General features: G+C 36.4%; 1 long non-coding RNA gene across 1 annotated transcript in view; it reads right to left on the reverse strand.

Moving 5' to 3' along the window:
* The window catches only part of LOC110349978 (uncharacterized), a 259,222-nt gene that overhangs the window by 140,988 nt on the left and 100,069 nt on the right, over nucleotides 1–18,165 (reverse strand). The window contains exon 5 of the long non-coding RNA XR_002396213.2: nucleotides 4,428–4,614. This is a non-coding gene — a long non-coding RNA (uncharacterized LOC110349978). The remainder of the gene's footprint in view (nucleotides 1–4,427; nucleotides 4,615–18,165) is intronic.

Consider the following 18,165-nt stretch of genomic DNA (forward strand, 5'->3'; position numbering starts at 1 on the left):
GTGGCTCAGATGTGGTTGCAACATGGGAGATCTCTCCGTGTTGTTTGGTTGTCTCTTTTGGAAATGAACTTGGCATAGTTACACTTGTCATATGGACAATGTTATCACTTGAATAGGAAAATAAATAACATACTTTGAAGGTGTAGGTTCCATACCAGTTTCTATGAGAACTGGCTTGGATTCTAAATGAAAAATCTATGGATTTATCACATTTTATTACACTGCTGATTTTCTGGGTACATGCTACATATGAGAAATTGTGTTTCTGAACAAAAATACGGGAAGAAATAACATGTGTTTCTTGGAATCTGTCTGTCAGTCACAGTCATTGTGTTCCAACTTTGTTTCGGCACTCATTTTATGGGTCCTAACTCTTAGAACCACCACAAATGTCTAGGGTGGGGTTTTCAAGCTTTCTCTTTTATCCCCTCCATCCAAACAGAAGTTTCACCCAACTTGACTCTTCCCTTGATAGGAAAAGGCCCATTTTTTTTCTCTTTTTCATTCAGCAAGGCCTACTCTTTAAACAGCTTCCAGAAGCAGGATCTGTACTCCAAAAGGAGTGGTAGACACGGCTAAACCCTCTTCAGGGCCAAGAGCAGGGCAAAACAGTGTCCAGACGGCTGTGCTGGAACTCCTCTCTTTCCGGAATCTACCCAGGGATGGATTTCTGACCATTTCGAATGCGACTGGACTCCTCTCAAGGCATTAAATGTAATTAGCTGTTAATCATTATCATGAAAGGATTCTGCTGAATGGCTATCTGGGCACCATCTGGACAGCTCCTCACATTCACTGGGGAAAACCTGGAATCCCCATCCACAAATGTGTGCATACCATTTACAGACATTTACCATACTTGTCAAAAACCTTTGTGTCCAGTGTCCATCTTAGCACAGGTGGTTGAATTAAAGACAGAAATGTTCTTTTCATGGAACAGAATTCTACTTTATGTATGTGTATTTCTTTAAAGCATTCAGATTTTAGTGAGAATAAAAAGTAATATGTTTTTTTATTTTAAAAACCATCTATATCACCTGGGCTGGGAAAGTAGTAACAAAAAAAAAAACATAAAATGGCACTGATAATCATTTACAGGGGGGTGGAAAGCCTTATTTGAATGATAATGGACAACTAGAGCAACTAGAAGAACAGGCTTGAAGATTTGACAGGTGCCCAGTGAATTCTAGAAGGCCATGCAGAAGATAATCAGAGAATATCACACAATTCCAGAAGTCCCCATATTGTGCTATTATTTGCTACTTGGCCCTTGTCATGTGGTACATCTGGAACAAATACATGAAACAAAATTAATGAAACTTTTAAAATACCATCGTGTGTCACTGTGCAAGGTTTTGTGACTGAATATAATGTAATTCTTAGTATGTCTCTACTTAAAGACTAAATGGAAAAATAAGATATATCAATTCCAAATAATTAGAAAATAGGGTAATAACAAATATATACTTTGATGAAGTCAATTCAAATTCTATATATCTTAATGCCTACTTAAAAGTATCTCTCTATATTCACTTCCAAACAAGTTTTTGGATCTTGGAAAGTAGATGTGGCAGAAAAACCAATTTGATTTTGCTTTTCCCATCTGGTAAGCAATAATTTGTATGATAATTTATAGATTTCCTCCCTTTATCCAGACACTTGGGCATATCTTATCTACTTCTGGCAACCATATTCTCTCTCTTTTTATCTTGTTAACTCCAGTTCATCCCTCAAGCTTTAACACAAATGTTCCTCCAATTGTGAGGTTTCCCCAGTACACACCCTATGGGGTAAGCGTCATGAATGAATCCTCTACACATGGAGTCACTAGTAGCATCACATCCTAATCACTCAGGAAATTCATGCTCACCTTTGCGCCTCTATTCTACTTCATTTCACCATTCTTTTAAATAGGAGGAAGGGTGCCAATAGAAATGAAGAACAAAATGGAGTCCTCAGAGTCATAGACATAAGCCATCATACTATGGAGTGGCACCCAAGGCAAGGGTCAGAGAAGAATAACTAGATTAGAAAGAGAAATTAATGGGAGAAATACCCAATCCCTGTAAATTTGACAGGGACCAGAGGTTCTGAATAAGTTGAATAATCACCCCTTATCATAATCCAACCTATTTCCTTTCTTTACCATGCTAAATCAGTTATCAACTTACTACATGAAGAGTTGTGAAGTAACATTATATTGTACAGTAGTGCCCTCTCAGCAGGGGATATGTTCCAAGACTCCTATGGACATCTAAAACTATGGATAGTACAGAAACCTATATATACCATGCTTCTTCTATGAATACATACTTATGATAAAGTTTAGTTTATAATATATGCAGAAAGAAATTAACAAAATTAATGAATAATAAAGTAGAACAATTGTAACAGTATGCTGTAATGAAAGTTATGTGAATATATCTATCTTACTCCCTAGAGATGAAGATAAACATCGATATTTTCAGACCTCCCTGGACCGCCGGTAACAAACCACACAAAGCAAAGCTCACAGAAGAGGCACCATAGGCCTGCAGGTTAGTTTTCCTTGAGTGCTTGACACCGTTGATGGCATTTCCAAGGTGGGCTGAGGAGAATGACTCTCTCTGTATGCAGCTGTGTTGCTTTTGATGTGCGATGCTCACAGAGATGTATGCACGGAGGACCGCTCTGGTCTGGATGACAGGCACGGTAGCCTTCTGAGTTAAGTACTGCTTCCACTCATTGTTTATGCTGGAACATTTTCTCCCCATGGAATGTAAGTAAAACTTAGTGTTTGTCACCAATAAATGGTAACACTTAAAAAAAAAAAGAAATGGGAAGCAGAGCCACCTGTTGCTGCTGGAATCCACAGCTGTGTTCAGAGTAAAGTGCTGTTGCTAGGGTGCCCTAACAGGATTGGGAAACAAAAAAGAAGCAGCAAGCCCCTTTTCCTCCTTTAGCCTCCTAATTTCTCTATAGTTTTCCATAATAACAGTGGCTCAGAGCACACATCTGGCAAAGGGGGGATGGGGACAGTTGTGTGCAGAATTCCAAACCCGGCACCACAAAGCCAAGTCATGATTGGTAGATTAGGGGACAGGTGAGAAAGGAATCTAGGGCAATTAAAGGAATTTAAAATGAGGTGTCAGTGTTTCCCCTCTCCACCTATGTTTAGGTTTCATTTTCTCTTAAGTTTTAATTCTCAAGATTTCTAACTAAAATCATCTCAAAAATACTATCACAGGCTTCATAATGAACACTTTTTACCATACTCGAGATGAACCAACTTCTTCATACTCTAAATTGACATGTCCAATTTCCAGCTTCCTTTTTCATCACCTACAATTTCTTATATAGTTAGAAAAAAATTAATATGTAAATATCTATTTAGTTCCCAGGGACAAGTTTTCCTGATCTTGTCCATAAATTTAGGCAGCCACTGCCTTCTGAAAATTATTCCTGACCTTCTGGATAAAGGATGAATTACCACACTCTGCAGGAAATACTAGAGCCCATCGCTAGGCAGTTACATTCTGCTTACAAACCTCTGTTTTTCTTTTAAAAAGCCCTAGATATTTCAAATCTCTGAATATGTTTCTCTGAACAGCATTAACCAATACAGACAAAAGGCTCATAGGTGCTCCAGGAGCCTCAGAAGGCTGTTTGGCTGGAGCCCTTACCACACCTTTGTCAATGAAGCAATAATGATTCTTTCCCATACCTAAGCAAAGTACTGAGTTAAAAATCACCACTGTATGACTCACTTTTGAAACTTTTCTGACAGTTCTCCCCTGTAGCTCATCCTTAAGCTTGTCCTGTCTTTATGGGCTCTCAGATTTGTTCAAGGATCTCCACAAGCAGCAGCGCTCAGCACCTGCAGCTTAGCGGTTCATGATGGGGGAAACATTCTTTCCTGACTTTGAGTTTAGTAAAGCAATTTCTCCCCCTCTGATTTTTATATCTAGTGCCTAGCTGGTCAGCCAAGTATGCCTGCAATGAAAGGAAAATGGCTGTGGGGAAGTAATATGGACTGCTTAGAGTAAAACAATCAACTGAGGAAAGACCCTGTATGGTTTATTCTTTCTCAGGTTTAAGGAAATTTCTTTAACACATCATCTCAAAATACTGAGCAATATAAAATCATCGTTCACTTCAATAAATTAAATTTAACAATGACAATGTAAGCCACTGTGCTAGATATGCTAAACCAAATAGAGTCATAAAATTCAGAAATTCTTGAAAGTCTCACAGGCATGTTACATTTCTTTTTTCATTCAACATTTTGATTTAACCATAGAGGCACAGGGATCACCATCCTCTGTCTTTGATTTTCTGTATCCTCTGTATATTCAGTGAACAGAATATGACAGAAGTGATGTTACCTTTTCTGGAACCATGTTTGATTGAACAGACTATTCCCATTGCACGGCTTGTGGAATGCTTACTCTTGAAAGCCAGCCTCCATTCTGAGGAAGACCAACTTTTCCTGGGGAGAGGCCCGCAGAGAGAGGAAGTAAGACCAGGGCTGAAGTTCAGCTGAGTTCCCAGACCACAGTCAGCACTAACTTGCAATCATGTGAACCTGTATCTTGTAAATGAATCTTCTGGCTGCAAAGGAGCCTAATTCTTGACCTACAAAATCATGAGAAAATCATGAGAAAAATAAAATTGCTATTTCATATATTATGACTTTGCAGTTGTTTAATAAGCAATATGCACCAACTATAAAATGTTTCTTCACCTCCTATGAGATACCAGCCTCAACACACTTTGAGGTTTAGTCTAACTCACTAAAAAAAAAAAAAAAAAACCTTTGTTTTCTCCCTCAGCACACATATTCCCCACCATTGATTAATGTATGTGCTGAAAGGGCGGAAAGGCGTCTGTGCCATTACAAGACACAAAATTCCAAGTGCCACTTCCTATCATTTACCATGATGTAAGCAGCCCTCTCACCCTCTCACAAAGGAGAATCAGTGGCCATAGCCTTATAATCCCTCTCATCTTTCATCCACTCGTCCCTCAGTACCCTGTGCCTAACACCGTGCCCTCTCCACTCATTCCCACCTCAGCTCTATGTTTCAATCTCAAAAAATCCAGAATGCAAACTATGGCTTTACAAAAGATAAATAGAGAACATGAAATGCCAAAAGACCAGAAATAATCTTTCAAAGCATGGCTTCTTTTGTGGCTGTGTTTACAGTTCCTCATCCATTTTTTTAAACCAGTGAAAACCACTGCATTACAACCGCAACCCCACTGCCACACTCAGCACCCCTTCCCGGGTTTGTTTTTCTCCATGACTCTTATTTTCAGATACAATACTACATATTACTTATGTATCTTGCTATTCTTATCCCTTCACCCTTTAATAGAATGTAAGTTTCATGAAGCCATGAATATGTGTCTTCTTTACTAGTACATCTTTATGCTCCAGAACACAACAAAGGCCACGTAAGCATCTCAAAAAATATTTATTAAATTATCGTTGCTAAATATATTGTTTGTAGATTATCATAAGAAAATATCATTGTTTTTACTGGGAATATATATTTCAAACTTCAAAGAACTTACTTCAAAAATTTACTTTCAGGACAGTCTATTCAGAAATAAAAACATTAATTTTTAATTTATATTTGCAGTATCTTTTTTTATATTTCAGCAATGTAAAATTATTCCATAAATTAATTTAAATAATATCAATGAATAATTTTCTTCTTCAATTTTTCTCAGCTTTGGCTTTGGTCAAATCAAGCTACTAATAATTTACTAAAGAAAATGTCTTGATTCTTTGGAAAATTTTTTCTTTCATTCTTTGAAAATTTTTGAACTTAAATGATTTAAATAAACATAATCTGCTCACTTTATACCTAGTTTTAGTATTGGTATTTTTCTACTATTTCTTTTATTTATTTATTTAGTAATCATTTATAAGTGATAACTTCTAAACTATTTAAACAAATTAGATACATTAGTGCTATTGCATGTACATATACTCATATATATATATATATATATATATATATATATATATATATATGTTTGAACAACAAACTAAACAATAATTTGAGCACCTGGCTGCTAGAAATAACTAAAATCTGCATCTTGTGACTATTCTGTATCCTCACCTTCAGTAATCCATTGATTTTAACCATTTTAAAACTCCTCTGTACATTATTCCACAGTTTTCAAAGCATACTTCCGTGTTTTATCTTAGCCCCTACAGGAATAGTAAAGAAAGTATTTTATCAGTTACCCACTGTTGCACAACAAACCAGCACAAAAACTCAGTGGTATGAAATTATAATTATTCATCTTTGCTCACAAGATGGGAGCATGTTCTGCTGTGTTCAGCTGTGTGCAGCAGGGTCCATTCATGTCTCTGTGATCATGCAGGTAACTAGGCAGCTTCTGCTACCTTAACTGAGCTTTTATATGTTCTTGTTGGCTTTGGCTACATAAAGTGAGCTGCCTTGACTCTGCTTTGTGTGTCTCATGTCCTCATCTGGACATGTTCTCTGATGAAGGGGGAAGAACAAGAGAAAGCGTAGGCTTATTTCTTCAATTCTCAGATTGCCTCTAATTTTGCTACCATTCCATTACTCAAAGTAAATCATGTAACCAACCCCATAATTATAGGATTAGGAGAAAAGAGATGCCACAGAAATACCATTACTTATGGTCATTAAGGCAATCAATCTGCCACAAATCTGTTATTATTTGCTTTATTTTATGAATGAGGAAATCAAGACCTAGCCAGGTGAATCAGCCATGAGAATGAGCCAGAAATTCAGGTCTCATGACTATAAATATATTCTATCCTCTAGCCATTTAAGGCCTATTACTTTACATCAAGAGAAGCTGAATTTACTTCCTCTGGAAAGATAAAACCATTTCATACTATTATGAAATTGCAAAAATTCCAGAAACTGAAATTGGTAGGTCAAGCTGCTTACTTATCCTTTTTGTGAACTACATAAATGCAAATACTTACCTCTATTGTTTTAAATTATCAAATTGCTACTGAACTTTTAAGTACACATTGTTCATCCCTCCAGCTAAACTGTCACCTCCTTTAACAAGCAGAAGTTCAAGCACTTCTCTGATAAAAAATTTTTTGAAATGCTGTTAGCTTGATAAAATTTCCTGTGATAAATGAAAATTAAAAGTAGAAATCAAAATTGACCTTGGAACCAAGCATGGTAGCACACACCTGTAATCCCAGCTACTCAGAAGCCTAGACACAGTATAAGGATCACAAGTTCAAGACCAGCCTGAAAAACATGGTGAAATTCTGTCTAAAACTTTTTAAAGGATAAAAGGGTTGGTGATGTAACTCAGTAGTAGGACACATGTCTCGTATTCCTGAGGCCCTGGGTTTGATTTCCAGTACTAAAGAAAGAAGGAGGGAAGGAAAGAAGGAAGGAAGGAGAAAGGGAGAGAAAAAGAAAGAAAGGCCTTGGATTGAGTAAAAGAAAAGAGATATGCTTACATATTAAAAGAACAAAGGAATACATTTATATTTTATTTAAAAAATCTTCACAGCAGTTAATATAGATGAATATTTCCTTTATATTTATTTGCTCTGACTCAAAGAATTGAAAATCAACTGTGGCCAGTCCCAGCATCTGGAAGGAAGCTCCCCGCCTCCACCGCAGGCTCCTAGGGCAGAGAAGCTCAGCCAGTCCCAGAACCCGGAAGGAAGCTCCCCACCTCCATCCCAGGCTCATACGGTAGAGAAGGTGAGCCAGTCCCAGCACCTGGAAGGAAGCTCCCCGCCTCCATCCTAGGCTCTTAGGGCAGAGAAGCTCAGCTGGTCCCAGCACCCAGAAGGAAGCTCCACCGCTGCCATCCCAAGCTCCTAGGGCAGAGAAGGTGAGCCGCATGAGTGCCAGTAGCACCTCCTCCTGTGGAAATGAGAAGACAAGTAAACAAGTCTCAAAAACAGACTTCTGGATCACCTACAGCAACCCCAAAAGGAAATGAGATGGAACAATCTGATACTCAACCACCTGGACTCTCTGAACTGGCAACAAAAGAGGATATGGGAAAAAAGAAATCAGAAATAATTACTCAGATAACAACAAAGATTTTGCTCATGGTGCAAGACATGATTAATAAATCTAGAGAGGACACAGATAAAAAAATAGAGGATCTGAGCAATATGATGGAATCCCAACGTAGGAAACAAATGGAATCCATAAAACAGATACAAACAGATTTCCAAGAGATTAAAAACTCCACCAAAAGTCTGCACAGCAGAATGAACCAATGTGAGGATAGAATTTCACATATCAAAGATAAAATTGCAATTAGTGAGGAGGAAAAGAAAAATTGCTTTAAAATTGTAAGGGAACACAAGAAATCAATCCAGCAGCTGCTAGACGATGCAAAGAAGAATAACATAAGACTGATTGGAGTCAATGAAGAAAGAGGAGAGAGTGCAGATGACATAAAAAGAACTGTTCACAGAAGTTATGGCAGAAAACTTCCCAAGCAGGGGAAAAGAACTTGACATACAGATAAGTGAGGCATATAGGACTCCAGCTAGCCTTGATCAAAAAAAATCTACACATAGGCATATAATAGTTAGGATTCCAGAAATCCAACAGAAGAACAAAATTCTACAAGCAGTGAGAGAAAAGAAACAAATCACATACAAAGGAAAGCCCATCAGAATCACAGCAGACTTCTCAATGCAAACCCTCAAGGCAAGAAGAGCTTGGAGTGATGTATTTCAAGCCCTAAAGGAAAACAGCCTCCAACCTAGATTGATGTACCCTGCAAAACTGTCTTTCAAAATTGTTGGAGAAATAAGATACTTTCACGACAAAGAGCACCTCAGGAACTTCATAAATACCAAACTGGCACTCAAAAAAATTTTAGACAATACCCTAGGAAAAGACAATGAGGATCACAACCCCAGGAAACCCAGCAGAATGAATCCATTGGGCATGACAAATTAAATGCAAAGGGGGAGAATCCAACAAAAAGAAAAAGTCATGACAAGGCTTTTAAAACTTTGAACTTCATCTCCCTAATGAGTGTATAATTCAATCTTGTTATTGTACTGATTAGTATTTTTCTGATTCTAGAGTTGCACACCTTTCCTTGTGCTGTACTGGCTATTTATCATCTTCTTAGGTCTACTTTTTAATTGGGTTGTCTATTAATGAGCTGTAAGAGTTCTTTATATATTCTGGTCATAGGTTATATGCATTGTAAATATGGTCTGTTTAAGGCCTACTTTTCATTTTAATGATGTCATTTAAAGTTCTAAATTTTGATGGAATCTCATTTATCAATTTTTTTCTTTTATACATCATGTTTTTTGTATCCTAGGTAGTTCTTGCCTACCCTGAATTCATAAATATTTTCCCTTATAATTTCTTATTAAAGTTTTATACTTTTAGACTTTCTTATTTAGGTTCATAGATCCCTTCAAGTTCTTTTCATTTATGGAAAAAAAAGGGTTGAGGTTAATTTTTTATTTACGGATACCAGGTGTTCTAGTGCCATTTGCTGAAAACACTATCTCTTCCTTGGCTCTTGAATTGAGTTTGTATTCTATAAAATGCTAATGTTAAATAATCTTTCAAAATTCAGTGGACCATATATGTGTGGTTCTATTTCTAGATTCTCTGTTTTATTCAAATGATCTATATGTCTTTCCTTACACCAACACTGCCTTGATTACTGTAGCTTTAGAAGCAGTCTTAAAATTAGGTACTAAACCTCTTCCAACACTCTTTGTTTTTGTTTTTGTTTTTAACTTTTCTAGATCCTTTGTATTCCTACATAACTTTTAAATTTCAGTATTCAATTCTTCATTTCTAGCAAGCAAGTATACACAGACCTGAATTTTTATATATACCTTGTGTTTTCTAATCCTGCTAAATTCAAGTTCAAGTTCTAGGGGCTTCTAGAGATTTCTTAGTATTTTCTCTGTAGATGATCATTTCATCTACATATAAAGATTTTGCTTCTGCCGTGCCAATCCTATCCTAGTTGTATCATTTTATTGCCAGACTATTTTGGTGGGGCCTAGGTTTCAAAGTTTAATAGACAGATAAAGAGTAAGCATATCTGCCCTTGTTTCCCACCTTAAGGAGAAAGCATTGTATCTTCTCCATTTATATAAGGCATTCTCACTGGAAGTACGGAGTACATGTCTTTAATCTTGAGAAGTTTTTGTTCTACTTCTAGGCTCCTGATAGCTTTTACCATGAACAGCTGTAGAATTTAGTCCAATACTTTTTCTTCAACTAGTGACAGGATCATATGGCTTTTTCCTTTTCTCGGTTAAAATGATGACTTTTGGGGGTGGATCTTCCAATGCTGAACCAACACTGCCACTCCTATAACAAAACCACTTTCTACATCCTGCCAGATCTGACTTCCAATAGTTTGTTTTGTTAAACAAATTTCTACCTATGTTCATAGTTTTTTCTTCTATTATCTTTATCCAGTTTTAGGATTAGCACAATGTTGAGTTCCTAAAATGAGGGGAGAAGTGTTCCTTCTTTTTTCTGCTTTAATTGTTTGATATAATTTATCAGTTAAAATGTATATGAGCCTGCTGTTGTCATATAGATAGGTTTTCAATCTAGGAATATACTTTCTTTAATAGGTGTTTTTCAAATTTTATATTTCCTCCAGAGTTAGTTTCATTAATTTGTCTTCCAAGGTACTTCTTAGAAGTTGTCAAATTTATTTCAAAAATAATTTTTGTAATATACTTTCTGTATCCTTTTAAATTCTGTAAAATCTGTGGTAATATCTCCTAGATCTTAATATTGTAATTTAAAAATTGTATAACTGATATTATGTAACCAAAAGAAAAGGTTTAAAAGAGCAGGGGAATTGTGAGGGGTAGGGGAAGGGAAAAAAGGGAAAGGAAAAAATATGATAAGAGGGAAAAAAAGTGGAAACAAGGTCTTTGCAAATAGGGAAGGGTGGAGGGGGTGAAGGGAGGGCAAGGGAAGGGGAAAATATAAGAACCAAGATACTCATGTAAAGGTACAAGATTCCAATGATGAATGTAACTGTATTTTATACCTAAAATGTACCAATAAACTTAATGGGAAAAAAAAAAAAGAAAATCAGCCATGGTGAACTGCCAGGAGCTAATCAGTGAACTAATTCTTTTAGTCAGTGTAATAACCATCACAAATGCTGGATCCAACAATGTACTCTCTTTTCCATTATAAAAATCAAATCTAAATTTTTTTTTACTGAGAGGTAGCTGAGTTAATGTTATCCTCTATACTTGATAGCACTTCTATTCAGTAATTTCATCAGACCTAGACAAGGTAAAGATTTAAAGAAATGTGGTCTTGTCAGATATTTTTGTTTATATGTAAGCCATGTGTCCCCTTTTACACTGTCTGAGTCATCTCAATTAAATGTAAGATATGAAAAAGAATTAGTGTAATAATTTTCAGTGAAAACCTTGAACATGCCATTTTCTTTTAGTAGTAAAGGAAGATGTAAAGGAAACTATGTAATGCATTTGCTTAGCTCCCATAGAGAAAGATAATGGGAAAACTCTACTGTGTTAAAACATGTCATCAATTTCCATATTTGAGTGGAAATAAATTCTTTCTTCAATACTGAGTTTTAAATCTTCAACTGGGTACAATCAAAGCCAAGTCAAAGTATCTTGGTACCTCCAATCTTTGGAAAAGAGAACATGTCTTTTTCATTATAAGCCTCCCAAAAGGATCCAATTAATAGTCAAGGCTAACTTCACCATTAAAACAATTAAGTGGCTATAAAAATAAAGAGTGCTTCACATCATCTATAAATAATTTGTACTTTGAGAAACATACTGCAATATCTGTGAATAATGCTACTTCCTGTGGCTTAGAATGACATTGGCTGAATTGTTACAGTTATGGAAACATTAACTGATAGTGACAGGTAAGACAAAACTTCTATACAAAATTTTTAGATAGGATAGATTCAATAGTAGATTGTTTTTAACAATAGGGTAAGGTATACACTAGAATTCAGTTCACAGTTAGCTTCAATCAATGTCAGTTGCTGAAAATGAAGAGCACAATAACCACTAAGAAAAATCTTGTCCCATGTGTAGATTGAAAGTAGACCCCTCTGTACAACAATACCCACATCAAATGCACCACCAGGACCCTCTCACTGTGAAATAACAGGAACAAAATCATAATTTAAGCTCTTATCTTTCATGACTATAAATTGTAATAACAGGGATCATATATGGAAACTTAAAAAGATCTACAGGAAATAAGATTTCCAGTAAGAATTTTTAAATGTATAATAATAAATATTTTAAGTGATTGCAATTTATTTCCACCAGAAATATTTCATGGTAATAACACTGAGGTTGAAAAAGGTCCCAAATCTTGATAGGATGATTACAAATTTGGCTTCCTGAAATGTTTTAAGTTGAAGTTAGAATAAACAGGTACTACATTGCTAAATGTCACCAACAGACCTTAGGGAAACATTATAAATACTCTTACCAGTTTGCTCTTCAGCACAGTGAGTGGTTGACTCATGAGTGCCAGCCTTCTATGATTGGGATCCACTGGGCTTTTTCTTTGTGGACTTTGGAAATCCATACCATTAGGTTCATTATTACTTTGTTTCATTTACATCATTCATTAATTTATTCTCTAGGCCAATTTTTATAAGTTATTTAATACCAGGAAATATTGTCTACTGTTTTACTCACAATAGTGATGTGATTTTATGTCTCTGCCATTTATTTTAATTACCTAGAAAAGAGCAGTAGAAAAAACACCAAATTTTGTATGTCAAATACTGTTATATCAATATTGTGATTTTTTTACAAAGTCATAGTTCTTATAAAGACAATTTACCCTTATTAATAATAACATACTAAAATAACCTTGAAGATTGTTTTATTGCTTAAGGTTGTGTAACAAAATTTGTACTTTCATAAGTTGTTAATGAAAGATATAGATCAGTTCAAGCCTAGTAAAATGAAGATAGTATGATCAAGAGTCAGAAAAATGTTCAATATTTCATTTCAATGTGGGCTATAGAATTGAAGCAGTTCAGTCTTATAGATATAAGCAACCATCATGGTTTGTATCTAGATGTCTCCCCAAAGCCTCATGCAGTCATAGGTGAGACTCTGAGAAGATGGTTAGTTTAGAGTTTATGAATGTGGATAAGAGTCTGACGCCGCGATTAAGAGTGCCTCCCTGGGTGTGGGTGGTACCAATCACTAAGCTTGCAGTGACAGAAAGAAGGTGGCTGCTGCTTGTTGCTTTTCTGTCTCCTGTCTGCTTACCATGCACTATTTCTCCTCTGTGATGCCCCTCTGCCACACCACCCTGCCTTGGAGCCTGCTGACTATGGACCAAAACCTCTACAAATTGTGAGCTGAAATAAACCTTTTCTCCTTTAACTTTGGGTGTTGGGTATTTTGTCTCAGTAACAAGAAAAATAACTAAGAGAGCAACTAAAAGCTCAAGTCTCTATTATTACATCATATTTTTTAAATGTGTTGAGAAGACAGCAAATGGGATCAGTGGGAAATTAGAAAGTTGGCACATTGTCTTATTGATGTTAAAAGATGTTTCCTAAAGTTTCAAATCCAGGAGTTCAGGGTTTTTTTCTACTGTTCTATCCAAACAAAAGCCACTGCACCTAAAGCCAAGTTTCAGAAGTAGGAAAAAAGGGAAGGATAAAAATAAATAAATAGAAAGGACATCTATGATTGCCTACATCTAAAAGAATAAGATATCAATTGTATTAGTTATATCCAGAGAAACAGAACCAATAGGATATATAAAGATATGCAAAAAGATTTATTACAGGAACTGGCTCAGATAATAATGGAGGACAAGAAACTCCACAATGTGGTATCTGCTAGCTAAAGTAGCAGGAATGCAGATGATATATTTACATGCAATGTTGCATGCCTGAAAGATTGGAAGATGAGGGAATTCAGTCTTAGAGTCTGAAAGCCCAAGAGTTCAGATGTCAGCAGGACAAGCTGGAAGTCCCAGCTTCTCAAGAAAGACCACATTTGCCCTTCCTCCTCTTTGTTATATCCAGACCATCAGTGAAGTGGATGACCCCACAAACACACATACACACACACTCCTACATTCATGAGGGCCAACCGCTGGAGAAAAGTTGGGAGTGGGGGCATGAAGGGGAGCCCAGACAATCTAAAAATGGCCATAGCAATTTTAGACATTGATTTTTAATGAGCCTAGAAAAAACAGTTTATTAGAAAAGTGAAATATTTGTTTTTGTGCCAAGGTCTGCTAGTCTATCATTTGCATGTTACTATGTTAAAATTATTTCATTGTCATGGCTGCTCCAGAACTCTTCAGGAATCACAGCTCTACCACACACTACTGAAAGCCAACTCTGGGTTTCACTTTAAATGAAAATATTGCCTGAATTTGCAATGCAGTGATGCTAATTTTAAGACACAAAACACCTATGAGGAAGGGATAAGAAACTTTGTATTTTTTGTAAGTTTTAGAGATCTATACAGCAAATCTGACAGATAGACAAATAGATGATAGATAGATAGATAGATAGATAGATAGATAGATAGATAGATAAATAGATGGCATATATACATGGCTATATCCATACATATATTCATATATGTATAATAGTTCAACTTCACAATTTTTTTTACTTTGCAATGGTACAAAAGTGACAGGCATTCAGTAGAGTTCATACTTTGAATTTTGATCTTTGGCCAACAGTATGTGGTGTTGTATTGTCTTGCCATGCTGGACAGCATCAATGAGCTGCAGCTCCCAATTAGCCATGAGCTCAGGAGAGTAAACAACTGATATTCTCCAGTGTGCTGTGTTGTCAGCGTTGTTTGATACAGATATTGAAAAAATTACATGAAATATTCAACAATTTGTTATAAAATAGGCATTGTGTTAGAGGATTCTGCTCAACTGTAAAGTGTACAGTAAGTGTTCTGGGCACATTTAAGGTAAGTTAAACTAAAATATGATGTTTGTTAGGTTAGGTATATTTATTTTTCATCTTTTATTTTTTATTAGCATATGTTTGTGTAGGGATAGAGAACGATAGCCAGAGAGAGATGAGGGACAGCCCCCTCAAGGAGCTCAGATAGCTGGCAGAACAGTCTTAACCACATGTAAAAAGCTGACAGTCTGCGGTTGCACCTCCTCTTCACGCTGTACTCTGCAAACCTTGGTTTGCTAAGATCAAAAAGAAAAACCTTGGCCCTAAGATGTAAAAGGCCCCTGAAAAGACCCTTCCCTGTTGTCCCTAGTAATGAGCTAAGTTAATCATTAACCAATCAAGTAGCGGCAACCTCAGCCCAGAGCCAAGATAGGCCCCCACTACTATAAAACGAGCATCCTGAGCCCTCCTTCAATGATGGCTCCGTTTTGGACACCCTTGCCTGTCTCTCTGAGAGAAGACAGCTGTACTCTTGCATGCTTGCTGAATAAAAGCACAACTTTGCTTCTACACTTTTGATCTCTTATCTGATTCTTCCACAACCTTCTGCATGGTCAGGAGAGTCAGGCTCAGGACTGCGGGGACTCTCCAGTTGTCTCCGCCTGTGACATTTGCAACACATAATGATTACATTCATGTAAGGAACTGGTACATGTACACAACGTGTTGATTCTTATTAAATATGCTTTCATATCACAATATTTACAGTGAGCTTATTGGAACATAACTCCATTGTAGGTTAAAGGAACATCTGTAAACACAAATTTGTTTGTGTATATGTGCACAAACACACACACACACACACATGCATGTACCACAAACTTTAGGGAAGTGACAAAATTAAAAGGGTTAATAGTTTACAATATTTTACTACTCTATCTCTAGAGAGGACTAAATCCCACCCCTTTCAAAACATAGGGAACTGAAAACTAAAAAGAGATAATCCAGTATCTTCATTCCAAATGGTTTCCAGGGGAAATATTTTAATCATAATCCAAACATAGTACCAGCCCCAAATGTTGAGAAGGTAACATTGTACAGGAGCCTTCCTGCTACACAGCCAAGCATTGCTGACTTTGCATAGGAGCAGCCTCTCTGGTGTAGTTAACAGTATACTTCAAGTTGGGGGAAAAAAGGAAGCTACAATTGTGGAAACAGAGCTGAATAGACTGTGAAGTACCACACAGTATTGTCTACTATGATTCTTTTGCATATAGGAATCACTAGATTAATATAGCATGAACTAGATAGCACCACCAATCTAATATACATGTAGTGTTTTAATTCACTTACCTTCTTATTTTTGGTAGCAACCCAGAAGTGTTCCTTGATACTAAACAAATACCTTATTTAATTGTAAATGTCAAAAACTATTATATTCTTTTTTTTTCTTAAATTCTTTTATTGGTACATTTTAGGTATACAATACATTTAGATTTATCTTTGGGTGCTTGTACTTGTACATGATGTATGTTGGTCCTTATTTTTTTCCCATTACCTGTGCGCCCTTCACCCCTAAACCCTTCCCTATTTAAATACTTTATTTCCATTTTTTTTCTTTTCTCATAATGTTTCCTTTCCATTCTTTCCTTTCCCCTTCCCCTCCCACCACCCCTACCCCTTTGGACCTTTTCCTACTTCAAAGTATCAATTATTAGTTATTAATCCTTTTAGTCCTTATTTACACTCTCAGTTTCTCACACCACAGAAACGATTCAGTATTTACACATGTATGTCCTATTTATTTCACTTAAGAGGATGGCCTCAATATGCATCCATTTAGGTATAAATGACTCTAGTTTCTCGTTCTTTATGGCTGAGCAGTACTCCATTTTATTAAAAAACCACATCTTCTTTATCCAGTTTCCAGTTGATGGGCACTTGGGCTGTTTCCAAGCTTTAGCTATTACAAACTGTGCCACTATAAACATGGGTACACATATATCTCTGTGGCATGATTCTTTAAATACTTTTGGGAAAATACCAAGCAGGGGAATAGCTGGGTCAAATGGGACCTACAGCTCTAGTTCTCTGAGTTATCTCCACCCTGATTTCCATAGTGGTTGCACCAGTCTACATACACTCCCACCAACAATGGAGAAGGGTTCTTTTCTTTTCACATCCCCACCAGCATTTGTTATTGGTTGATTTCTTGATAGCAGCCATTCTTTCTGGGTTAAGGTGGGATCTCAGTATTGTTTTAATCTGCATCTCTCGAATGACCAGTGATATTGAACATTTTTTCATATGTTTATTTGCTGCTTTTACTTCTTTGTCTGAGAAATGTCTGTTCATTTCAGATGCCCATTTTTGAATTGGGTCTTTGAATTTGGAGGGGTCTGATTTTTTTCAGTTCTTTATATATTCTAGATAGTAGCCCTTTGTCTGAGTTACAGCTGCTAAAAAATTTTTCCCACATTGTAGGTTGTCTGTTAGTTCTGCTGGTGGTTTCTCTTGCAGTGCAGAAGCTTTTCAATAAGATGAGATCCCAGTTGTTGATTCTTTCTGCTAGTTCCCGTGCTACTGAAGTTTTGTTCATAAAGTCTTTTCCTATGCCAATATCTTCAAGAGTTCTACCTAACTTATCTTCCAGCAAGTTTAGTGTTTCTGTCTTAATATTTAGATCTTTAATCCACTTAGATCTTAGTTTAGTGTGGGGTGATAGATATGGGTCTAGTTTTAATCTCTGACAGGTTGAAATAGAGTTATTCCAACACTATTTATTAAATAGGCTATCTTTCCTCCAATGAGGGTGGTTGGCTCCTTTGTCAAAGATGAGGTGGCTGAGTATGTTTGAAGTTGTTTTTGCATCTTCTAATCTGTTCCACTGATCCTCAGGTCTGTTTCTTTCCCAGTACCATGCTGTTTTTATCACAGTAGCTTTGTAGTATAGCTTCAAATTGAGTATTGTGATACCCCCAGCCATGTCTCTGTTGCCCAGAATTGCTTTTGCTATTCTAGGTCTCTTTTGGTTCCAAATGAATTTTTGGATTGTTTTCTCTAGCTCTGTGAAGTATGTTGTTGGAATTTCAATTGGCATTGCATTAAATCTATATAGCAGTTTGGAACTATGGCCATTTTCACTATATTGATTCTTCCTACCCAGGAACAAGGGATGTCTTTCCATTTTCTTATATCCTCCTCAATCTCTTTTTACAGGGTGCTGTAGTTTTCAGCATAGAGGTCTTTTGCTTCCTTTGTTAG

Source organism: Heterocephalus glaber, unplaced genomic scaffold (assembly GCF_053883595.1).
Source record: "Heterocephalus glaber isolate CG9 unplaced genomic scaffold, H.glaber_assembly_v1.0 deba00001481, whole genome shotgun sequence".
Classification (NCBI taxonomy): Eukaryota; Metazoa; Chordata; class Mammalia; order Rodentia; family Bathyergidae; genus Heterocephalus; species Heterocephalus glaber.